The following is a 25,984-nucleotide window of genomic DNA, read 5'->3' as shown; positions in this document are numbered from 1 at the left end:
AAGCAAATACAAACAATTTTAAAAACATATGAGCAAAAAAAAAATAAATAAATAAATAAAAAATAAAAAAAAAATAAAAACATATGAGCAGCTATACGCCAATAAATTAGGCAATCTAGAAGAAATGGATGCATTTCTGGAAAACCACAAACTACCAAAACTGGAACAGGAAGAAATAGAAAACCTGAACAGGCCGATAACCAGGGAAGGAAATTGAAGCAGTCATCAAAAATCTCCCAAGACACAAAAGTCCAGGGCCAGATGGTTTCCCAGGGGAATTCTATCAAACGTTTAAAGAAAAAACAATACTTGTTCTACTAAAGCTGTTCCAAAAGATAGAAAGGGATGGAATACTTCCAAACTCGTTCTATGAGGCCAGCATCACCTTAATTCCAAAACCAGACAAAGACACCACCAAAAAGGAGAATTATAGACCAATATCCTGGAGGGACACAGATGCAAAAATTCTCAACAAGATACTAGCCAATAGGATCCAACAGTACAGGGATCCCTGGGTGGCGCAGCGGTTTGGCGCCTGCCTTTGGCCCAGGGCGCGATCCTGGAGACCCGGGATCGAATCCCACATCAGGCTCCCGGTGCATGGAGCCTGCTTCTCCCTCCGCCTGTGTCTCTGCCTCTCTCTCTCTCTCTGTGACTATCATAAATAAATAAAAAAAATAAAAAAAAATAAAAAAAAGGATCCAACAGTACATTAATAAGATTATTCACCATGACCAAGTAGGATTTATCTCCAGGGTGCAAGGCTGGTTCAACACTCATAAAGCAATCAACATGATAGATCATATCAACAAGAGAAAAAACAAGAACCATGTGATCCTCTCAATAGATGAGGAGAAAGTATTTGACAAATACAGCATCCATTCCTGATCAAAACTTTTCAGAGTGTAGGGATAGAGGGAACATTTCTCAGCATCTTAAAAGCCATTTACGAAAAGCCCACAGCAAATATTCTCAATGGGGAAACCCTGGGAGCCTTTCCCCTAAGATCAGGAACACGACAGGGATGTCCACTCTCACCACTGCTATTTAACATAGTACTAGGAGTCCTAGCCACAGCAATCAGGCAACAAAAAGAAATAAAAGGCATTCATATTGGCAAAGAAGAAGTCAAACTCTCCCTCTTTGCAGATGACATGATACTGTACATAGAGAACCCAAAAGACTCCACCCCAAGATTGCTAGAACTCATACAGCAATTTGGCAGTGTGGCAGGATACAAAATCAATGCCCAGAAATCAGTGGCATTTCTATACACTAACAATGAGACTGAAGAAAGAAATTAAGGAGTCGATCTCATTTACAATTGCACCCAAAAGCATAAGATACCTAGGAATAAACCTAACCAAAGAGGTAAAGGATCTATACCCTAAAAACTACTTCTGAAAGAAATTGAGGAAGACACAAAGAGGCGGAAAAATATTCCATGCTCATGGATTGGAAGAAATAATATTGTGAAAATGTTAATGCTACCCAGGACAATTTACACATTTAATGCAATCACTATCAAAATACCATAGACTTTCTTCAGAGAGTTGGAACAAATCATCTTAAGATTTGTGTGGAATCAGAAAAGATCCCGAATAGCCAGGGGAATATTAAAAAAGAAAACCAGAGCTTGGGGCATCACAACAATGCCAGATTTCAGATTGTACTACAAAGCTGTGATCGTCAAGACAGTGTGGTACTGGCACAAAAACAGACACATAGATCAATGGAACAGAATAGAGAATCCAGAAATTGGCCCTCAACTCTATGGTCAACTAATACTCAACAAAGCAGGAAAGACTATCCACTGGAAAAAGGACAGTCTTCAATAAATGGTGTTGGGAAAATTGGACAGCCACGTGCAGAAAAATGAAACTACACCATTCTCCTACACCATACACAAAGATATACTCAAAATGGATGAAAGATCTAATTTTAGTATATGTGCTGCCGAAGCGAGCACTGGATGAAATATCTAAATGTGAGACAAGAATCCATCATAAATCCTAGAGAAGAACACAGGCAACACCCTTTTTGAACTTGGCCACAGCAACTTTTTACAAGATACATCTATGAAGGCAAGGAAAACAAAAGCAAAAATGAATTATTGGGACTTAATCAGGATAAAAAGCTTCTGCACAGCAAAAGAAACAGTCAACAAAACTAAAAGCCTACAGAATGGGAGAAGATATTTGCAAATGACCTATCAGATAAAGGGCTAGTATCCAAGATCTATAAAGAACCTATTAAACTCAACAGCAAAGCAACAAACAATCCAATCATGAAATGGGCAAAAGACATGAACAGAAATTTCACAGAGGAAGACATAGACGTGGCCAACAAGCACATGAGAAAATGCTCTGCATCACTTGCCATCAGGGAAATACAAATCAAAACCACAATGAGATACCACCTCACACCAGTGAGAATGGGGAAAATTAACAAGATGGGAAACAACAACTGTTGGAGAGGATGTGGAGAAAGGGGAACCCTCTTGCACTGTTGGTGGAAATGTGAACTGGTATAGCCACTCTGGAAAAATGTGTGGAGGTTCCTCAGAGTTAAAAATAGAGCTGCCCTACAACCCAGCAATTGCACTGCTGGGGATTTACCCCAAAGATACAGATGCAGTGAAATGACAGGACACCCACACCCCAATGTTTATAGCAGCAATGTCCACAATAGCCAAACTGTGTAAGAAGCCTTGGTGTCCATCGAAAGATGAATGGATAAAGAAGATGTGGTCTTGTACACAATGGAATATTACTCAGCCATTAGAAACAACAAATACCCACCATTTGCTTCAATGTGGATGGAACTGGAGAGTATTATGCTGAGTGAAGTAAGTCAATTGGAGAAGGACAAACATTATATGGTCTCATTCATTCGGGGAATATAAAAAATAGTGAAAAAGAATAAAGGGGAAAGGAGAGAAAATGAATGGGAAATATCAGTGAGGGTGGCAGAACATGAGAGACACCTAACTCTGGGAAACGAACAAGGGGTAATGGAAGGGGAGGTGGGTGGAGGGATGGGGTGACTGGGTGACCGGCACTGAGGGGGGCACTTGGCGGGATGAGCACTGGGTATTATGCTATATGTTGGCAAATTGAACTCCAATAAAAAAGATTAAAAAAAAAAAAAAGGAAAAAGAAAACTACTCCCTGGTAAAGACAGATGCTTTCAGTGGAATGCACTTCGTACACAATTCCTCCATTGTCTATAATGTTTTGTTTTCTAAAAATTTTCAGCATTATTTTTTATTGTTCATCATCAAATTTAGTCAGTTCCTAAGTTGAAATATTCATCGCTAAAGTGTAATAGCTATATACTAGCTAGTCTGTATTATAAATTAGTGAAAGTTAGATGAATTTGATAGTGATGGAACCATAATCCATATATTTTTTTTACTTTAAATATCATCAAATCAATCATATCCCTTAGTCGCCTGAGTACTCAATAATTCACTGGGGTTTTTAGTTTTTTACATTTATCATTTTAGGAAAAACTGGTCTTGGAGGTTACTAGACAAATGATTAGAAATTCCATTACCGGGATCCCTGGGTGGCGCAGCGGTTTGGCGCCTGCCTTTGGCCCAGGGCGCGATCCTGGAGACCCGGGATCGAATCCCACGTCGGGCTCCCGGTGCATGGAGCCTGCTTCTCCCTCTGCCTATGTCTCTGCCTCTCTCTCTCTCTGTGTTACTATCATAAATAATAAATAAAAGAAAAAAATTAAAAAAAAAAAAAGAAATTCCATTACCAGTATAACCCCAAGAGCTTTGGATAAGGGGTTGTGTGACCATCATTCAATTTCTAGAATAGTGTCTGCATTTAGTACATGGCATTAACCAAACAAGAAGCTTGGAGTATTCTTGCATTAGAAAGCTGGACAGGGCAGCCCGGGGGGCTCAGCGGTTTAACGCTGCCTTCAGCCTGGGGCATGATCCTGGAGACCCAGGATGGAGTCCCACATCGGGCTCCCTGCATGGAGCCTGCTGCTCCCTCTGCCTGTGTCTCTGTCTCTGTCTCTCTCTGTCTCTCATGAATAAATAAAATCGTTAAAAAAACCTCTCATATAATAGTGGTATCTCAAAATATTCTTTAAAAAAATCTTTAACATTTTAGTATATAGTTTAACAAACACTCTACATTGTCGTATGTATATCTTGTAGTATGCTTATCTGTTTAATTTAAAAGTAGAAGTGTGGGGCAGCCCCAGTGGCGCAGCGGTTTAGTGCCGCCTGCAGCCCAGGGTGTGATCCTGGAGACGCAGGATCGAGTCCCATGTCGGGCTCCCTGCATGGAGCCTGCTTCTCCCTCTGCCTGTGTCTCTGCCTCTCTCTCTCTCTCTCTCTCTCTCTGTGTCTCATGAATAAATGAAATCTTTAAAAAATAAAAAAAAAGTGGAAGTGTTAGAGATAGCTTCCAAAGTATTGCAAAGTTGTGAGAAAGTGCTGACCTTATTATCTGAACTCATGTTTGAACTAAAACATATAATTCTCATTCCTCATGATAAAGACAGTAGGGAGACCCAGTCTTGGTGGCCACAAGATTCCCTCACAATCACTTGCTTTCAGCTCATACTTCCCACCCAATATGCTCATACATTCTGACATTCTGACCCTACTTAGTCTCAAAAGAAATTAAAAAAAAACATTTCAGTGATTTTTTTTTTCCCTCTAGCTCCTCATGAATGTTGCAATTACTTCAAATTTAGGCAACCTGTAGCTCTAACTCTTCAACCACCTTTCTGAGAAATGAACTATTTTTTCTTGCTTTAAACACACAGAATCCAAAAACAGGTACCAACTGCATAAAGGCAATATAAAGGAATGACATATCATATCTTAAATGTTTTGATATTTACTTGAACAGCTTGTTTTAACATCCTGTTGATAGGCAAGCACTTTTATATAAAATGCTCTTTTCCTGGGTTGTTATATAATGTCTGTATAGATTTTAGAAAATGTCTCCAAATACTTCACTAAACATAAATAATCTTTATAGTAAGTTGCTCCAGTGGGATTTAAATTGCTCTTAATATCCTGCTGATGACTGTAGTAGCATCCTTTAATTCTATTAAAAGAGTGACTTGCAGATGATTTACCACACCTACACATAGAATCCTCTGAAATATAGGATTTTTTTTTTTTGTGAAGACACAAAATCCAATGCCTAGAACTTAGACATTCAAAAAACATTTGGCTTAATTGTTGTTTGGCATTACTTTAATTCCACCTTACTTCTTTAGTTTACTTGTTCTAAAAATATTCTTACACACCTGATATATGTCATGTCTTGTTGGGCACTGGTGATAAAAGAGTAAAGGCAGACATAATCCCTACCCTCAGAAAACTTCTATTCTAGTGGAAGAGGTAGACAATAGACAAAATAGATAATTATAGCTGATGATAAGTATTTTTTTTTAAAAGATTTTATTATTTATTCATGAAAGACACAGAAAGAGGCAGAGACCTAGGCAGAGGGGGAAGCAGGCTCCCTGCAGGGGGCCTCATGTGGGACTCGATTTTAGGACTCCGGGATCAAGACCTGAGCTAAAGGCAGATGCTCAGCCACTGAGCCACCCAGGTGCGCCCTGATGATAAGTATTTTGAGCAAAAGCAAAAGTAATAGTTACTGGGGGTAGAGCTACTTTAACTTGAGTAACAGGAAAGGTGTTTCTATGGAGATGGCATTTAAGAAGGTGCCAGCTATGTAAATATTGGGGGAAAGAGCATTCTAAGCTGAAGGAACTAAAGTGCAAAGGGAATAAGCTAGGTGAATTCAAGAGGCAGAAATAAGATTTGTATGACTGGAGCTTAGCAAATGAAGGGGAGAGTGGTAGGAGAGGGGCAGATAAATTAACAGTTGTACATCATGGGAAGACAGTTTCTACAGAAGTCCAGACAACAGTAATAACCACAGGAGGAAAATAAGAGTTCAAAATTTATAATTGTCACAAAATAGTATTTAAAATGTCTAGTTTGGGCGGCATCTGGGTGGCTCAGTTGGTTAAGTGTCTGCCTTCAGCTCAGGTCACCAATCATTAGAAATGAACTCAGATGTTGTATTTTAGTAGATAAAGATTTTAAAACCACTATTATAAACATACCCAAATAATTAAATCATTAAACAAATAGAAAGTAACTAAAAGAATCAAATGGACATTCTGGATTTGAAGATTACAGTAACTGAAATGAGTTCAGTAGATAGGCTAAGAGAGGATTTGAGATTGCAGAATGAATTGGTGAATTGAAATAAAGATCAAGATAAATTATCTAGTCCACTGAACAGAGAACAAAAGACTGAAGAACAAAGAACAGAGTCTTAGCAACCTGTGAGACAATATCAAGTATATGCCCATACAAGTGTAATAGTCCCATAAGGAGAGAAGAACAAGTATTTAAAGACATAATAGCTGAACACTTCTTAAATATGAGGAAAAACATTAGTCTGCAAATCTAAGGAACTCAGTAAACCCCCAAGCCCCAGATAAGATAAACAGAGAAATCCATAACTAGATGCTTCATAGTCAAACTACTAAGAGACAAAGACAAAATCTTGAAAGCAACACGAGAAAAATGACTCCTAGACAAAGGAACAACAAAATATATAATAGCTGACTTCTCAGAAATGGTAGAGGTCAGAATGGCATAAAGAAGGGGCACCTGGGTGGCTCAGTCGTTTAAGTGCCTTCTGCTCAGGTCATGATCTCAGGGTTCTGGATAAAGCCTTGTGTCAGGTTCCCTGCTCTGCGGGGAAATTTGCTTCTCTCTCTCTTCCTCTCTCTCTCTCTGAAATAAATAAATAAAATCTTGAAAAGAAGAAGAAAATACTCAAAATTATAGTTTAAAAATCTGATAAAATGGTATATTAAACTAACATAAGAGAAGGTGGCAACAGAGGGACAGAATTAAAAAGCTGTAAGACATTTAGAAAACAGATAGCAAACATAAATCCAGCCATTTCAGTAATTACATTAAATGTGAATAGACCAAACTCTGAAATTTAGAAGGTAGATGTTTTTTCTTTTTGTTTTTGTTTTTAAATAAAAGTCATTCAAATACTCTGGAATAGCTATTCCTGGATTACAGGCCTTTAAATATTAACTGCCCTTAGAGCATGAATCCATGTTTCTCATAATAGGGAATGAGGAGAATGTGCTATATAGGTATATGAATAGAACAGTTCATTAGGCAGTACTGTCTTGTAAGTTATAGGATTTTAGCATCCCTGAATTCTGCCTATAAATACCAGTGACACCCCACCCCCACCCCAGCTGGATTTTAGTAACAAAAAGTACCCCTCCACATAGACATTTTCAAATGCCACTTGTTGGAACATACCACCACCCCTGTTACCATCCAGTTTAACACCCAGCCTTATTCAAAAGCAACAGAGCAGATTTAAATAAACCATCTTACTGTACACTGAAGTATTTTTTTTAATATTTAACTTATTTATTCATGAGAGACACAGAAGGAGAGAGGCAGAGACTTAGGCAGAAGGAGAAGCAGGCTCCAAGTGGGGAGCTGGATGTAGGACTCGATCTGGAACTCCAGGATTGTGCCCTGAGCCAAAGGCAGACTCTCAGCTGCTGAGCCACTCAGGCATCCCACACTAAAGTGTTTTATTTTATTTTTTAAGATTTTATTTATTTATTCATGAGATACAGAGGGGCAGAGACACAGGCAGAGAGAGAAGCAGGCTCCATTCAGGGAGTCTGACGCAGAACTCGATCCAGGGACTCTGGGATCACACCCTGGGTGGAAGGCAGACACTCAACCGCTGAGCTACCCAGGCGTCCCCACACTAAAGTATTTTAAAGTAAATTATAGACAATATAACAAGGGGAAAAGAACATATGTAAAGGTCCTTAGAACAAAATAACTTGTCAGGTTTGAGGACCTGAAAGGGGACTGATAGGACTAGGATATTAGCGGGTTAAGACGAAGGTAACACGTGGTAAGACTGAAGAGAGAGGGAGAGTTCAGACTATATGGGACCTTTCTGACCATGATAAGGTTAGATTTTATTTTATTACTATTATTATCATTTGGGGGGCTGGGTACAGTATACTTTATTAATGGTACATCACAAGTACCCTCCCCAAACCCCTCCCCTTCTTCAGGGGGTCTGAGATGGAAATTGGAAGTTCGGAGATTCTCAGGGGATAAGTTGGGGCAGGGACTCCCCAGCAGCTGCCTCTCTCTTCCTCTTGCTCTCTCTGGGGCGGTGGTTCAGGGGGCTCTTATTGGAGGCCATGTGGACCATAAGGTCTACCACCCGGTTGCTGTAGCCAAATTCATTGTCATACCAGGAAATGAGCTTGACAAAGTGGTCATTGAGAGCAATGCCAGTCCCAGCATCAAAGGTGAAAGAGTAGGTGACACTGTTAAAGTTGCAGGAGACAAAAGAGTCTTCAGTGTACCCCAAGATACCATTGAGGGGGCCCTCTGATGCCTGTTTCACCACCTTCTTGACGTTGTCATATTTGGCAATTTTCTTCAGGCAGCAGATAAGATCCAAGACTGACATGTTGGGAGGAGGCCATCCTGGTGAGCTTCTCGTTCAGCTCAGCAATGACCTTGCCTACAGCCTTGGTGGTGCCAGTGGAAGCAGGGACTGGAAGCAGGGATGATGTTCTGGGCAGCCCCTAGACTGTCTTGCCACAGCTTCCCAGAGTAGCTGTCCACAGTCTTCTAGGTGGCAGTGATGGCATGGACGGTGCTCATGAGTCCCTCCATGATGCCAAAGTTGTTGTAGATGGTCAGAGGAGCCAAGCAGTTGGTGATACAGGAGTCATTGCTGACAATCTTGAGGGAGTTGTCATATTTTTCATGGTTCACACCTATCACAAACATGGGGGCATTAGCAGGAGCAGAGATGATGCCCCTCTTGGCCCCACCCTTCAAGTGAGCCCCAGCCTTCTCCATGGTGGTGAAGACCCCAGTGGACTCCACAACATACTTAGCACCAGCATCACTCCATTTGATGTTGGCAGATCTCACTCCTGGAAGATGGAGATGGACTTTCCATTGATGGCAAGTTTCCCATTCTCAGCCTTGCCCATGCCATGGAATTTGCCATGGATAGAATTATACTGGAATATGTACACCATGTATTTGAAGTCAATGAAAGGATCATTGATGGCAACAATATCCATTTTGCCAGAGTGAAAAGCAGCCCTCGTGACCAGGTGCCCGATATGGCCAAATACATTCACTCCGACATTCACCATCAAGTCTTGGGGCACTGCACCAGAGGATGTGGCTGTCTGTGAAACAGGGAGGAGCAGAGAGCCAGGTTAGATTTTAAGTGGATTCGGAAGTCACAAGGATTTTAGGTGTGTGGGTGACATGATTTAATTATTGCTTACGTAGACATATATAGCAACGGTTTTTTTTTTTTAATTTTTATTTATTTATGATAGTCACAGAGAGAGAGAGAGAGAGAAGCAGAGACATAGGCAGAGGGGGAAGCAGGCTCCATGCACCGGGAGCCTGATGTGGGGTTCGATCCTGGGTCTCCAGGATCGCGCCCTGGGCCAAAGGCAGGCGCCAAACCGCTGCGCCACCCAGGGATCCCAGCAACGGGTTTTAATATATTTTTTGAACTTTAATCCACAGTTAGTGATATAGTGTGGCTTAGTACATACACATGTATGTATGCATGCACACACACAAATACAATGGAAATCAAAGTTTTATGAACCTGGGACACCTGGGTGGCCCAGTGGTTGAGCGTCTGTCTGCCTTTGGCTCAGGGCATGATTCCAGGGTGCCAGGTTTGAGTCCTACATCAGGCTCCACTCAGGGAGCCTGCTTCTCCTTCTGCCTATCTCTCTATGTCTCTCATGAATAAATAAATAAAATCTTTAAAAAAAACCCCAAAACCAAAGTTTTATGAAACTTAATATATATGATAACCTTTGACATTAATAAACATTGTTCACATAAGCACCAGTGTTTTATAGAAGTATTGAATCTCTATATTGTACACCTAAAATGTTACAATGTATGTTAACTAATTGGAGTAAAAAAAAACTTAAAGTAAGGTGGACCTAATTGTGGGGACCCCCAAGACCAGACTAGAAATGACTAATAATAAAGCAGAGGAGTCTGCTGTCAAGCAGAAAACAAAATGAAACCTTGTGGAGAACCTGAGTCCTCTGCCATCTAAGGGAAGGCAGAGCATGGCATTGCTGTCAGTGAAACAGGAAGGAGAGGGAGGAACGCATTCCTGGGGCTCAGCCATGTCCTTGAAGATGATGACCCCAAAGTCACAGCAGTGTGTTGGGAGAAGTACCAGATAAACTGCCAATACCAATGCAATCAACACTGAAATAAAATATCAATTAAAGAGGGAAATTTGAGTGGTTGCCTGGGTGGCAAAGTGGGGTAGGCATCCAACTCTTGATTTTGGCTTGGGTCATGATCTCAGGGTGGTGAGATCCAGCCCCACCATACACTCTGTGCCGGGGCATGGAACCTACTTAAAATTCTCCTTCTCTCTTTCAAAAAATTTTTTAAAAAAGAAAAGAAATTTGACATTTTGGACAAAAATATGAAAGAGTCATCAAATTGCTCAAAGGAGTACAAGGACTCCAGGATTGTGGGAAAAAATTATCCTATTGGATGCTTGGGTGGCTCAGTGGCTGAGTGTCTGCCTTTGGCTCAGGGCATGATCCCTGGGTCCAGGGATCAAGTCCCACATCAGGTTCCCTGCATGGAGCCTGCTTCTCCCTCTGCCTGTGTTTCTGCCCCTCTCTCTGTGTCTCTCATGAATAAATAAAAATAAAATCTTAAAAAAATTATCGTATATGCCATGAAGGAAGCAGCAAGTTTTAAAAGGTAAGACCTAACAAGACACCTTGAAAAGGTACTAGAAAAACTAGAATCTGACCACTTTCTCAACAAAGATAGTCACGCTGCCAATTTATAATCCCATTATTGAAATGATAAATGAAAAACCAGAACCAATTTGCTGTCCTATAATGCAACCAGATAATGTTGATGCCTCTTAGCATGTGTTAGTTAATAAAATTGTCGTCTTTTTTTGAGAGAGAGAGAATGTGGAGGGGAGGGGCACAGGGAAGAGGGAAAGAGAAGAGAGAGAATCATAAGGCAGATTCCTTTGGCTCAGATCGTGATCCTGAGGTCCTGGGATTGAGTCCCGCATACCCTTGTGGAGGGCCTGCTTCTCCCTCTGCCTATGTCTCTGCCTCTCTCTGTGTGTCTCTCATGAATAAATAACACCTTTTAAAAAAAAGTGCAACAGATTTCTGTACCTTGATTTTATATCCTACAACTTTGCTGAATTCATTTATATTCTAGTAGTTTTTTGGTGGGCTCTTTTGGATTTTCTATATATAGCTTCATGTCATCCACAAATAGTGAAAGTTTTACTTCTTCCTTACTGATTTGGACCCTTTTCTTTCTCTTTATTGTTTGATTGCTGGGGCTAGGACTATGTTGAATAAAGTGGTGAGAGTGGACATTCTTGTCTTATTCCTGACCTTAGGGAAAAATCTCTTATGTTTTCCCCCATTGAGTATGATGTTCACTGTCGACCTTTCATATAAAGCCTTTATTATGTTGAAGTGTGTTGTGGGAGAGCAGGACCTCAGCGGGTAAAAGAAACAAGAACAGGGACACACATAAATGGCAACAGCTCTATGCATGTGGCAAAAGCCAATTATTCTGCCATTGGTCTGTACTGAAAATGGTACATGCTGAAAATAGCAATGATGGTGGATAAGATAGCCAGGCCATAATATCTTTCTGTGTTGGATAAGATAGTCAGTTCTCCTATCCCCCATAGCCCCTTAGTTAATGCTCCTCTGAGACCCGTGCAGTTTTGTATGCAGTTCCCGGCTGCCCCTCACGTGATTGGTTTCTTGAGTTGTTTTTCCTTGTTTTCACACACTTTACATTCTACGGTAATAAAATTGAGAGCCAGCTTGGACTTGGGACTCAGTACCTGCACTTCTTGGCGGTGCCTGGCAGTGTAGCCCCTTTGGGCCTCTCCTTGTTCTGAGATGTCGGACTCTGAATAATCATTTCATCTCTCATTGAACCATGCCACATGGCAGTATGTTCCCTCTAAACATACTGAGGGAATGGTTTATGTTGTATGTTATAGGTTACTGTTTTTGAGGATCTTCATCATGAATAGATACTGTACTTAGTCAAGTGCTTTTTCTGCATGTATTGAAGTGATTATATGGGTTTTTTTAATCCTTTTTCTTATTGATGGATATATCAGTGTTGATTGATTTGCAAATTCTGAATCACTCTTACAACCCAGGAAAAAATCCCACTTCATCATGATTGTAAAGTGATTTTCTTAATGTATTGCTGGATTCAATTTGCTAGTAGTTTGTTGAAGATTTTTGCATCTGTGTTCATCAGAATTATTGCCCTATAGTCTCTTTCTTTCTGGTGCTTATCTTGTTTTGGTATTAGGGTAATTCTGGTTTCATAGAATAAATTTGAAAGTTTTCTTTCCTCTTCCATTTTTTGGGATAGTCTGAGAAGACTAGGTATTGACTCTTTTTTAAATGTTTTGTAGAATTTGCCTGTGAAGCCATCTGGTCCTGGACTTTTTTTGTTGGGATATTTTTGATTACTGATTCAATTTTATTGCTGGTAATCAGTCTGTTCAAATTTTCTGTTTATTCTTATTTCAGTTTTAGTAAGTTATATGTTTCTGGAAATTTATCCATTTCTTCCAGGTTACCCAATTTGTTGGCATATAATTTTTCATAATATTCTCTTAAAATTGTATTCCTGTGGTGTTGGTTGTTTTTTGTTTTTTTGTTTTTTTTTTTTTAATTAACTTTTATTGGTGTTTAATTTGTGGTGTTGGTTGTTATTACTTCTCTTTCATTTGTGATTTTGTTTGAGTCATCTCTGTGTGTGTGTCCTGTCTGTTTTGATGAGTCCTGCTAAAGGTTTATCAATTTTATCTTTTTCAAAGAACCAACTCCTAGTTTCATTGATCTGTTCTATTGTTTTTTTTACTTTCTATACATTTCCTTCTTAAAAAAAAAAAAAAGATTTTATATATTCATGGGAGACACACAGAGTGAGGCAGAGACATAGGCAGAGGGAGAAGTAGGCTCCCTGAAGGGAACCTGCTATGAGACTTGATCCTAAGACCCTGGGATCACACCCTGAGCCAAATGCTGACACTCAACCACTGAGCCACTGAGGCGCCCTATACATTTATTTCTGCTCTAATTTTTATTATTTCCTTCCTATTACTGGTTTTAGGTTTTGTTTGTTCCTTTTCTATCTCCTTTAGGTGTAAGGTTAGGTTGTTTGAGATTTTCCTTGCTTCTTGAGATAGGCCTGTATTGTTATAAATTTCCTTCTTAGAACTGCTTTTATTATATCCCAAAGATTTTGGAATGTTGTGTTTTCATTTTCATTTGTTTCCATGTAATTTTTTATTTCTTCTCTGATTTCTTGATTGATCCTTCATTGGTTTGTAGTGTGTTATTTAACTTCCATGTATTTGTGTTTTTTCCAGATTTTTTTCATGTAGCTGATTTCTAGTCTCATAACATTGTGCCCAGAAAAGATGCTTGGTATGACTTTGATCTTCTTGAATTTGTTGAGATTTGTTTTGTGGCCCAATGTGTGAACTATTCTGGAGAATATTCCATGTGCACTTGAAAAGAGTGTGTGTCCTGATATTTTAGGATGGAATGTTCTGAATATATCTGTTAAAATCCATCTGGTAAAGTGTCATTCAAAGCCACTGTTTCCTGCTTGATTTCCTGTTTGGATGATTTGTCCCTTGATGAAGTGGGGTGTTAAAATCCCCTACTGTTACTGTATGCCTATTGATTAGATACTTTATGTTGGTTATTAACTGTTTTATGTATTTGAGTGCTCCCATATTGGGTGCATATATACTTAAAATTGTTATATCTTCTTGTTGAATTGTCCCCTTTATTATTATATAGTATCCTCTTTGTCTCGTTACAGTCTTTGTTTTAAACTCCATTTTGTCCAATGTAAGTATTGCTACCCTGGCTTTCATTTGATATTCATTTGTGTGAGAACTGCTTCTCCATCCCCTCACTTTTAATCTGTAGATGTCTTTTGGTCTGAAATGCATCTTTTGTAGGCAGCATATGGATGGATCTTGTTTTTTCATTAAACACTTTTTAAATTTAAGTATTGGTAGGATATAATATTCTTTCTGAGTATCAGTTTCTATAACTGTGACTACCAAAGAGCTGATTCTTCTCACACAAATGTATATTAAATATTTAGGATTAGACCTAAAGGAGTTCAGAAGGATCTGGCCACATGAAATGTGGGGTCCAGATAGAAGGGTAAAAAGCTCTGAGGTAATAGAGAGGTGATACAGTGGTTGAAGCTTTGTAGGTAAGGAAGAGGAGAACCAGATACAAAGCTGGAGAAGTTAGGCAGGGGTCAAGTCAGACCGTCATAAGGCCTTTGTGATTACTATAAGGAATTTGAGGGTTTTTTTTTAAAGCAAGGAAGTAACAAGATCTGATTTACAATATAAGAGGACAACTCTGGCTGCTATATGAAGAAAGAACTATAATTCTAGCAACAAGTTATAAGAACTGCTTATAAATTAGGACCTTCAAATTCAAATTGTAAACTATACAGGTGAATAGCTGGCTTCTACTCTGAAGCTCTTTAGTAAAATTCCCTCAAATAGTACATAGTAGATGTTTTCAAAAAAAGATAAATAAAAATTTAAAATAATGTCAGCACATCATTCAATTCTCTGGCCACTTGTGGTTTAAAAATCAATTTATAAAACTTCAGTTATTTTAATAATTTCTGGAAGCTCCACTATCATAGCAAATAATTTATGGTAACACTTCATCAGATGTGTTTAGTATAAATACTAAGATATTAGTATAATGTCAGGTATATAGATAATATATACCTCAGGTATATAGATAATGTCACACAAAAAATTGAGAACATTTTGGCATTTTAAAAAATGTCCTTAAGAGCCTTCATTATTACTAAATCCAAAAGATGTGATTGGGAATTTTATGCTCTCAATTCCTCTTCTTAACCTTTCTTATAAAACCATTATATATTTTTTACATTAATTATGCCATTGTAGAAGTAAACCCACATTTTATCCAAAACAATTGTAATTTGTTACAGATACATTTCCATAACTCTTTATAGGTTGGTCTGCTTTCTCTTCAGTATCAACAAAATTTAACAATCACTTTTTGCATTTTCTGCAGATATATTTGTAGATTGAGCACAGATATTTTACTGCACTATTTAGTTCTAATTTATATCATTAGTATCACTCTTTTTCTAAAATATAGTATAGTCTTTTCTTTGGTTGTTGTTTTCACAGTTCCAAAGAAACTATCCCAATTTGAGGATAGAAATAAATATTAAACATTAAAGGAGAATACAAAATTTGTCTTCCAGATGATGGAAAACATTTATCTATCAAAAGCAGTAAATTGGTATTGGTATACTGACTGACAAACAGAACAATAACTAAGGTAGAAACAGCTAGACTGAGGTGTGACTTGTTTGGCTTAGAATAAAATGCTCATAGTGTTAGTTTTTTGTTTGTTTTTGCACAATTTTTACACTACCATGGAAATAAAAATCACTCAAAATGAGAACAGACAGGCTATGTATTCAGAGTTTGCAAAAACAAGAAAGTCAGTTGCTGTTTTTCATTGTATTTAGAAGATTCAGAGGGTATTGGGAAAGTTTTATGGTGGAAAAAAAGGAGACTGATTGGAGATTGTAGGCAGAGAAAGTTAAATAGCATGGACTAAGTAGAAGCCAGGCATCTTACATGATTGGTTTGGGGAACATATTTGTCTTTCACTGGTTGGTCCCCAAGTTGGAATCATGTGGGGTTGATGTGTGGGCTGAAGACAAAAAGAAAGAGAAAATGAAAAGAAGAAAAAGAAAAAAAAGAGTGGGGTAAGGGTTGCTGGCAGTCCTTAACAAAATCCTGACTGTTCTAGGCTGATTGCCGCAGAAGTTGTGATTGGTTTTTCAGCCTGGTTGTTGAAAAGATTGTGGGACAGAGTTCCGTGATTATATATGGTCTGGTCATTGTCCATTTGTTTTTGTTTTTTTTTTTTAAGACTTTTATTTATGATAGTCACACAGAGAGAGAGAAAGAGGCAGAGACACAGGCAGAGGGAGAAGCAGGCTCCATGCACCGGGAGCCCGATGTGGGATTCAATCCCGGGTCTCCGGGATTGCGCCCTGGGCCAAAGGCAGGCGCTAAACCGCTGCGCCACCCAGGGATCCCTCATTGTCCATTTGTATACTTAGTCTCTCATTACTGAAGAACAAATTTATGTTTTATAATTTTATGGCTGAATATATAGCTTTGAGAGTTCTATTAAGATTCTAATAGTTACAGATCTTCCCAGATAAAAATAATAATGTCTGAGAGTTTAAGATGAATTATGCCAGTGTTCACCTGTAAGACATTTATATGAAGATGTCATTATCTTCATAATGTCTAGAAGTGGATTCTGGACCTCAGAGATACCAGTTACAATAATACATCTTTTGAAAAATTAGAACCTGATTTGTACTACCTGAAAGAATCTTGGGATATTTTCTTAGTGACTTACTGCATAATTGGGACTTTTAAAAATGTAGAGGAAAAAATAACTGGCCTTTCACTATTGGAAAGTCTGTACATTGCGATTTTTTATACAGTCTATGTAGAGGAGATTAGATGGCTATGATAAGGAATATATTTTGAGTTCCTACGTTTTTAAAAAAATATTTATTTTATTATTTTATTTTATTTTTTAAAAGATTTTATTTATTTATTCATGAGAGACACACAGAGAGAGAGAGAGAGAGAGAGAGGCAGAGACACAGGCAGAGGGAGAAGTAGGCTCCATGCAGGGAGCCTGACGTGGGACTCGATCCCAGGTCTCCAGGATCACACCCTGGGCTGCAGGTGGCACTAAACCGCTGCGCCACTGGGGCTGCCCAGATTTATTTATTTTAGAGAGAAAAAGAGAAGGAGAGAGCCTGCATGGAGGGGAGGGACAAAGGAAGAAGCCAGGAGAGAATCTTAAGCAGACTCCTCACTGAGTGCAGAGCCCAACACTGGGCTTGATCTCACAATCCTGAGATCATGACCTGAGCCAAAATCAAGAGTTGGATGCTTAACTGACAGAGCCACCCAGGCACACCCCCCCCAACATCTTTTTAAATTAAATTTTTATTTTGGGACATTTCAGATTATAAGTTTTTTATGGGGCACCAGGAAAGACTGCTCTGTAGATTTTTTTAGATTAGTAAATTAACATAGCGAGATGAATTTGAGAAACAACATTTTTCACCAAGTAGCTCAATAACTGCATACATAGCCTTATTATGCTAAATAACATATGTTCTTGGGGCACCTCGATAGCTCAGTTGGTTAAGTGTCCTACTTTTGATTTTGGCTCAGGTCATGATCTTAGGGTTATGAAATTGAGCCCCACATTGGGCTCTTTGCTCATCGGGGAGTCTGCTTGAGATTCTCTCTCTTTCTCTCTCTCTCTCCCTCTTCCTCTAAAATAAATAAATGAATCTTGAAAAATAATATATGCTCTTTGTATCAATATTAATTTGTCTAATTAGCAGCAGGCAACTTTAAAAAGTTGGGGAAAAGAACCTATGTAAGAAAGTAGGCTTTAGTTCTACACAGCAAAGGAAACAATCAACAAAACTAAAAGGCAACCTACAAAACAGAATATATTTGCAAATGACATATCTGATAAAGATTTAGTATCCAAAATATATAAAGAATTTATAATACTCAGTGCCCAAAAAACCAAATCATCCAGTTAAAAAATGAGCATAAGACATGAACACACATTTCTCCAAAGAAGATATCCAGATGGACAATAGACACATGAAAGGATCCTCAACATTACTCATCATCAGGGAAATGCAGATCAAAAATACAATGAGAAAAAAAAAAACACACAATGAGATATCACCTCATAAACCAAAAACATAAGAAACAAGTGTTGGCAAGGATGTGGAGAAAAAGAAGCCCTCTTGTGTTGTTGGTGGGAATGCAAACTGGTACAGCCACTATGGAAAACAGTCTGGACTTTCCTCAGAAAGTTAAAAATAGAATTACCATATGATCCAGTAATCACATTATTGGGTATTTACCTCTCAAAATACAAAAACACTAATTCAATGGGATACATGCAGCTCAGTGCTTATAACAGCGTTATTTTCAATAGCCAAATTATGGAAGCAGCCCATATGTCCATTGATGCATGAATTGATAAAGAAGATGTGGTGTATATATACAATGAAATCTTGTCATTTGCAGTGACATGGATGGAGCTAGAGTATAATGCTAACTGAAGTCACTCAGTCTGAGAAAGACAAATACCATATGATTTCTCTCAAATGTGGAATTTAAGAAAACAAAGGGAAAAAACAGAGAGGCAAACCAAGAAACTCACAACTATGGAGAACAAACTGATGATTACTAGAATGGAGATAAGTGGGGGAATGGATGAAATAGGTGATGGGAATTAAGGAACACATTTTGAGAAGCACTGGGTGATACATGGAATTGTTGAATCACTATATTATATGCCTGAAACTAATGTTAACACTGTATGTTGACTCTAATGGAATTAAAATTTAAAAAAGAAAATACGCTTTAAGTTGACCAAGTAGCCCAGTAACTAAAGAGCAATATCTCAATAGCTAAATACACATTGAGAGGGTTTTCCTCTCCTACTCTTGACTGAACCTATAGTTACATCTCACAAGTTTACTTTGATCTTGCTTTCTTCCCTTCTAATAGAAGCAGTTATTTTTCATTGTTTCAAAAGGAACAGGTACTGTGTAACTATACTTGTTAATCACAGTGTTTCAGGTATTGCCATTTGAGACCCACGTGGAAGAAGAGAGTTCATTTTGCTAAAATTTTAATCAATTTTCTAAATATAAATTGTCTTATAAATACCAACATATATATAAAAAAAAGCTTAGGTCCTAGAATGTAATTTAATAGAATCCTCTGCATCTTGTTTTAAACACTCTTGTGATTTTCATGGACGATCACAGTTGATTGAACAAGAACTATATTTAGGACCTTATTTGAAAGTTACTGTAATTAAGTCTTTTTTAGTTCTAATCATTACTAACACCATGGATAGTACAAAGAGGAAGGAAAATGCGGCTCATCAAAGAAGAGACCCATGAGATAAGATACAGCTAGATGAATCCTAATGAAAATTCCAACGATGTCAGACATCTGCACTGTCATTAATGAGAGCTGTTGTACAAAGACCTTATCTGAAGAGAGTGACTCCATGGAGTACCCAGGACTTTACATCTCTTCAAAGAGTGAAAAGAATTGATATTTTTCCGTTGTTGAGATGTTATATCTTGTTAAACTGACTGCATAATGAGGACCATAGTTTGTGACTTAAATGTGTTACGCCTTTCTGCACTACCCAGAGAGGAGTCCACATAGTGTTGTTCTGGGTTCTGTGCATGACTTCAAGGGAAGATTTCACAATGTCTGGCGCCTTTGATGTCCTGCAAGTGAAGGAAAATATTCTCAAATTCCTTTCAGCAGGAACCCACTTAGGTGGCACAAACCTCCACTTCAAAATGGAACAATTAAAAAAAAAAAAAAAGATTTTATTTATTTAGGGGCTGAAGGGGAGGGAGAGGGGGGCAGGGAAGAATCTCAAGCTCACTTTGAGTGGAATCTGATACAGGAATCAACCCCATGACCCTGAGATCATGAGCTGAGCCAAAAGCAAGAGTTGATTGTTAAACTGTCTGAGCCACTCAGATGCCTCCCTTTTTGCTCATTGTTAATGAAAAAGATGAGATTTTCCTAAAGAAAAAGAAAAATAGAAAATCAAGATATTGCTTTTAAATTCTCTTGTTTATGTTTTTACAAAGAATATCTAGTTCATACATTACATTTCTAAACTTATCACTTCCCCACCAAAGAGATAAATATATCTTCACAATGCTTTATAGACAACTAGGAGTCTCTCATCTACATTATAGGAAAACTTCAATTTTGAACAAATTGTATTTTAAAAGTTTGTTTTGAAATTTATTTTAGGATTTTCAATGCACTTTTTCCTAGAAAGTGTAAGTAGTAGCATTTCTGGATACAGTGAAAAGAACTTTAGAAACTCATTATTTCTAATTTTTTTGTCAAAACTCCCAGTTTTCTTTGCTAATACAAGTTCTATTCTTAGGGATAAAGGTTTACAAACAGAACAGTGGAGGGAGATTTTGTTTTTAGGAGTTAGGTGATAGTTGAAAGATTATGGTAAGTAGATCCATAAAATGAGATATGTGAATTATATCTTAGTGAAGCTGTTACCAGTAACTTTACACTCAATGTGGGGCTCGAACACACAACTCTGAGATCAAGAGTTGTGCACTCTACTGGCTGAGCCAGCCAGGTGTCCCTGTGAAGCTGTTATCAAAAAAAGTAAAATAAGAAATAAAAGTTTGAAAGGGGAATCACTTCTTGTGGCCAATATCCAAATAAGGAAAGAATGATTACTTAGTGGTTTCTACTTGTTATGATAAATATGCCAAGCAAACCTCAATTTACTAAAATTCAGTAAAAGACCTTAATCTGCTACTTAGGGAAAAAAGACCCAAATGGCAAATACAGAATAGGCAATTATTTAGAAGCTAAGAATATTTTATGAGTTTATTTTTTTAAAGATTTTACTTATTTATTCATGAGAGAGACAGAAGCAGAGACATGCAGAGGGAGAAGCAGGCTTCCTGCAGGAAGCCTGATGTGGGACTCAATCCAAGGACCCTGGGATCACGACCTGAGCCAAAGGCAGACGCTCAACCACTGAGCCACCCAGGTGCCCCTGTGAATTTAAAGATTAGTTTAGAGAGTCATAAAGTATAGCTTAGAAAATATTTATGAAAACTGACTTTTGCTATTCAAATTTGGGGAACAAAGTAATAGACAATATTTGATTCCTTTCTTTTTAGTAATTCAGTTGAATCTTATTACTAGATATTAAGAATCAGTTGTCCAAAAAAAGGTGCCAAAGTAGAATGATTTTACTTTCTTAGTCTTTCAACATCTTTTTTCCTTTAAGACTCTTGCTAGAGGTGACAGCAGAATGTTCCTGCAATAATCCAGACTCTGGAATTTGGCAGCTAAGTGCTAAAATGCCTTTTTTTTTTTTTTAAAGATTTATTTATTTATGATAGACATAGAGAGAGAGAGAGAGAGAGAGGCAGAGACACAGGAGGAGGGAGAAGCAGGCTCCATGCCGGGAGCCTGATGCAGGACTCGATCCCGGGGCTCCAGGATCATGCCCTGGGCCAAAGGCAGGCGCTAAACCGCTGAACCACCCAGGGATCCCCTAAAATGCCTTTTGATTACTCTTTGTACTAATAGAATTTTTAGTGGGATATCTTAAATTGAGTATTCTATTTATATGCAAAATGTGCATCCAAGGATTTGCTCCCAGAATTAGAAACACACTTTGAAAATATATTTTTTAAGATTTTATTTATTTAGGATAGGGGTCACAAGTTGGGGGCAGGGCAGAGGAAGAGGGAGAGAAAGAATCTCAAGCAAACTGCCAAATGAGCTGCCCAGGTGCCCCCACACTTTTAAAATATTTTAAATGTACTTATTTTTAATCTTTGATAAAAATGCTACTTGTAATGCTTTGCTGTTACCTCTAATTTTTGACCATTTGGTTAAAATCCAAAATTAGGAAAATTATTTAGGAAAACAAGGTTAAGTACTAAAATAAACTTAACTTTTTAAAAGATGTGGGCTTCAACTTTATCCCTTCACACATTTTCTATACTCTTGGACTTAAATGGAAGGTTAGTGTTTTCTTAATTAACAGGATCAGGAATATGAAGGTTCCTGCAGAATATTAGACCAAAGAAATGTAAACATAAGAACTTTGCCAGAATGAGAGTCTGTGATAATCTTTTTTTTTAAGATTATCTATCTATCTATCTATCTATCTATCTATCTATCTATCTATCTATCGTCACTTGTTTATAAGAGAGAAAGTGTGCACATGTGAGCAGGGGGAAGTTTATATTAGTTTCAAGTGTACAAATGTAATATATGAAGACATTTTCATTGTAAAAAGAATTTTAGGGGTGCCTGGGTGGCTCAGTCAGTTAAGCTTTTGCCTTTGGATCAGATCATGATCCAAGGGTCCTGGGATCAAGCCCCACATCAGGCTCCCTGCTCAGCGGGAAGCCTACATTTCCCTCTCCTCCACACTTGTACTCTCTCTATCTCTGTCTCTCAAATAAATAAAATCTTTAAAAAAAATTTTAATGGAAATATATCCAATAAAAAGCACAATGTTCCCTTTCCTTTTTCCCCTGAACTCACTCCCCTACCTAGAAATCACCATTTTGGTATGTTTCATTCCAAACCTTTTAGATAGATAGATAGATAGATAGATAGATAGATAGATAGATAGATAGATAGATGATAGATAGATAGATAGATAGATAGATATAGATATGGAGGATTTTAAGATTATATTTTTAAGTAATCTCTATACCCACTGTGGAATTCAAATCCCACAACCCAAAGATTAAGAGTCACATGCTCCACCAACTGAGCCAGCCAGATGTCCTACTTACTGTTTTATATATAGAAGCTTATGGTAGGTATGTATCCCCCCCCCATTTTATTTTTTTTTATTTTTATTTTTTTATTTTTTTTAAATTAATTTTTATTGGTGTTCAATTTACCAACATACAGAAAAACACCCAGTGCTCATCCCATCAAGTGTCCACCTCAGTGCCCGTCACCCATTCCCCTCCAACACTCGCCCTCCTCCCCTTCCACCACCCCTAGTTCGTTTCCCAGAGTTAGGAGTCTTTATGTTCTGTCTCCCTTCCTGATATTTCCCAACATTTCTTTTCCCTTCCTTTATATTCCCTTTCACTATTATTCATATTCCCCAAATGAATGAGAACATACACTGTTTGTCCTTCTCCGATTGACTTATTTCACTCAGCATAATACCCTCCAGTTCCATCCACGTTGAAGCAAATGGTGGGTATTTGTCGTTTCTAATTGCTGAGTAATATTCCATCGTATACATAAACCACAGCTTCTTTATCCATTCATCTTTCGATGGACACCGAGGCTCCTTCCACAGTTTGGCTATTGTGGCCATTGCTGATAGAAACATCGGGGTGCAGGTGTCCCGACGTTTCATTGCATCTGAATCTTTGGGGTAAATCCCCAACAGTGCAATTGCTGGGTCGTAGGGCAGGTCTATTTTTAACTCTTTGAGGAACCTCCACACAGTTTTCCAGAGTGGCTGCACCAGTTCACATTCCCACCAACAGTGTAAGAGGGTTCCCTTTTCTCCGCATCCTCTCCAACATTTGTTGTTTCCTGCCTTGTTAATTTTCCCCATTCTCACTGGTGTGAGGTGGTATCTCATTGTGGTTTTGATTTGTATTTCCCTGATGGCAAGTGATGCAGAGCATTTTCTCATGTGCTTGTTGGCCATGTCCATGTCTTCCTCTGTGAGATTTCTCTTCATGTCTTTTGCCCATTTCATGATTGGATTGTTTGTTTCTTTGGTGTTGAGTTTAATAAGTTCTTTATAGATTTTGGAAACTAGCCCTTTATCTGATATGTCATTTGCAAATATCTTCTCCCATTCTGTAGGTTGTCTTTTAGTTTTGTTGACTGTATCCTTTGCTGTGCAAAAGCTTCTTATCTTGATGAAGTCCCAATAGTTCATTTTTGCTTTTGTTTCTTTTGCCTTCGTGGATGTATCTTGCAAGAAGTTACTGTGGCCAAGTTCAAAAAGGGTGTTGCCTGTGTTCTCCTCTAGGATTTTGATGGAATCTTGTCTCACATTTAGATCTCTCATCCATTTTGAGTTTATCTTTGTGTATGGTGAAAGAGAGTGGTCCAGTTTCATTCTTCTACATGTGGATGTCCAATTTTCCCAGCACCATTTATTGAAGAGACTGTCTTTCTTCCAATGGATAGTCTTTCCTCCTTTATCGAATATTAGATGACCGTACATTTCAGGGTCCACTTCTGGGTTCTCTATTCTGTTCCATTGATCTATGTGTCTGTTTTTGTGCCAGTACCACACTGTCTTGATGACCACAGCTTTGTAGTACAACCTGAAATCTGGCATTGTGATGCCCCCAGCTATGGTTTTCTTTTTTAAAATTCCCCTGGCTATTCGGGGTCTTTTCTGATTCCACACAAATCTTAAAATAATTTGTTCTAACTCTCTGAAGAAAGTCCATGGTATTTTGATAGGGATTGCATTAAACGTATAAATTGCCCTGGGTAACATTGACATTTTTACAATATTAATTCTGCCAATCCATGAGCATGGAATATTTTTCCATCTCTTTGTGTCTTCCTCAATTTCTTTCAGAAGTGTTCTATAGTTTTTAGGGTATAGATCTTTTACCTCTTTGGTTAGGTTTATTCCTAGGTATCTTATGCTTTTGGGTGCAATTGTAAATGGGATTGACTCCTTAATTTCTCTTTCTTCAGTCTCATTGTTAGTGTATAGAAATGCCATTGATTTCTGGGCATTGATTTTGTATCCTGCCACGCTACCAAATTGCTGTATGAGTTCTAGCAATCTTGGGGTGGAGGCTTTTGGGTTTTCTATGTAGAGTATCATGTCATCGGCGAAGAGGGAGAGTTTCACTTCTTCTTTGCCAATTTGAATGCCTTTAATGTCTTTTTGTTTTCTGATTGCTGAGGCGAGGACTTCCAGAACTATGTTGAACAGCAGTGGTGAGAGTGGACATCCCTGTCTTGTTCCTGATCTTAGGGGAAAGACTCCCAGTGCTTCCCCATTGAGAATGATATTTGCTGTGGGCTTTTCGTAGATGGCTTTTAAGATGTCGAGGAAAGTTCCCTCTATCCCAACACTCTGAAGGGTTTTGATCAGGAATGGATGCTGTATTTTGTCAAATGCTTTCTCTGCATCTAATGAGAGTATCATATGGTTCTTGGTTTTTCTCTTGCTGATATGATGAATCACATTGATGGTTTTACGAGTGTTGAACCAGCCTTGTGTCCCAGGGATAAATCCTACTTGGTCATGGTGAATAATTTTCTTAATGTGTTGTTGGATCCTATTGGCTAGTATCTTGTTGAGAATTTTTGCATCCATGTTCATCAGGGATATTGGTCTGTAATTCTCCTTTTTGGTGGGGTCTTTGTCTGGTTTCGGAATTAAGGTGATGCTGGCCTCATAGAACGAATTTGGAAGTACTCCATCTCTTTCTATCTTTCCAAACAGCTTTAGTAGAATAGGTATGATTTCTTCTTTAAACGTTTGATAGAATTCTCCTGGGAAACCATCTGGCCCTGGACTCTTGTGTCTTGGGAGGTTTTTGATGACTGCTTCAATTTCCTCCCTGGTTATTGGCCTGTTCAGGTTTTCTATTTCTTCCTGCTCCAGTTTTGGTAGTTTGTGGCTTTCCAGGAATGCATCCATTTCTTCTAGATTTCCTAATTTATTGGCGTACAGCTGTTCATAATATGTTTTTAAAATCGTTTGTATTTCCTTGGTGTTGGTAGTGATCTCTCCTTTCTCATTCATGATTTTATTAATTTGAGTCTTCTCTCTCTTCTTTTTAATAAGGTTGGCTAATGGTTTATCTATCTTATTAATTCTTTCAAAGAACCAACTCCTGGTTCTGTTGATCTGTTCCACAGTTCTTTTGGTCTCGATATCATTGAGTTCTGCTCGAATTTTAATTAACTGTCTTCTTCTGCTGGGGGTGGGGTCTATTTGTTGCTTTTTCTCTAGTTCCTTTATGTGTAAGGTGAGCTTTTGAATTTGAGATCTTTCCAGTTTTTGAATGGATGCTTGTATTGCGATGTATTTCCCCCTCAGGACTGCTTTTGCTGCATCCCAAAGATTTTGAACGGTTGTATCTTCATTC

The 25,984-nt window shown here is 38.2% G+C and overlaps 2 protein-coding genes across 2 annotated transcripts in view; one reads left to right on the top strand and one right to left on the bottom strand.

The window, feature by feature from the left end:
• The window catches only part of PPM1E (protein phosphatase, Mg2+/Mn2+ dependent 1E), a 219,650-nt gene that overhangs the window by 84,567 nt on the left and 109,099 nt on the right, over positions 1-25,984 (top strand). The gene's annotated exons all lie outside the window — the stretch shown is intronic.
• Positions 9,161-25,984, bottom strand: part of TRIM37 (tripartite motif containing 37) — a 254,753-nt gene continuing 237,929 nt past the window's right edge. Inside the window, exon 27 of the mRNA XM_041724289.1 lies at positions 9,161-9,285. The gene's annotated coding sequence lies outside the window, so the exon portion shown is untranslated. The remainder of the gene's footprint in view (positions 9,286-25,984) is intronic.

The sequence above is a fragment of the Vulpes lagopus genome, chromosome 12 (assembly GCF_018345385.1).
Source record: "Vulpes lagopus strain Blue_001 chromosome 12, ASM1834538v1, whole genome shotgun sequence".
In the NCBI taxonomy this organism is placed as follows: domain Eukaryota; kingdom Metazoa; phylum Chordata; class Mammalia; order Carnivora; family Canidae; genus Vulpes; species Vulpes lagopus.
Note: the sequence above shows the minus strand (reverse complement) of the source record. Positions and strands in the feature narration are given on the sequence as shown.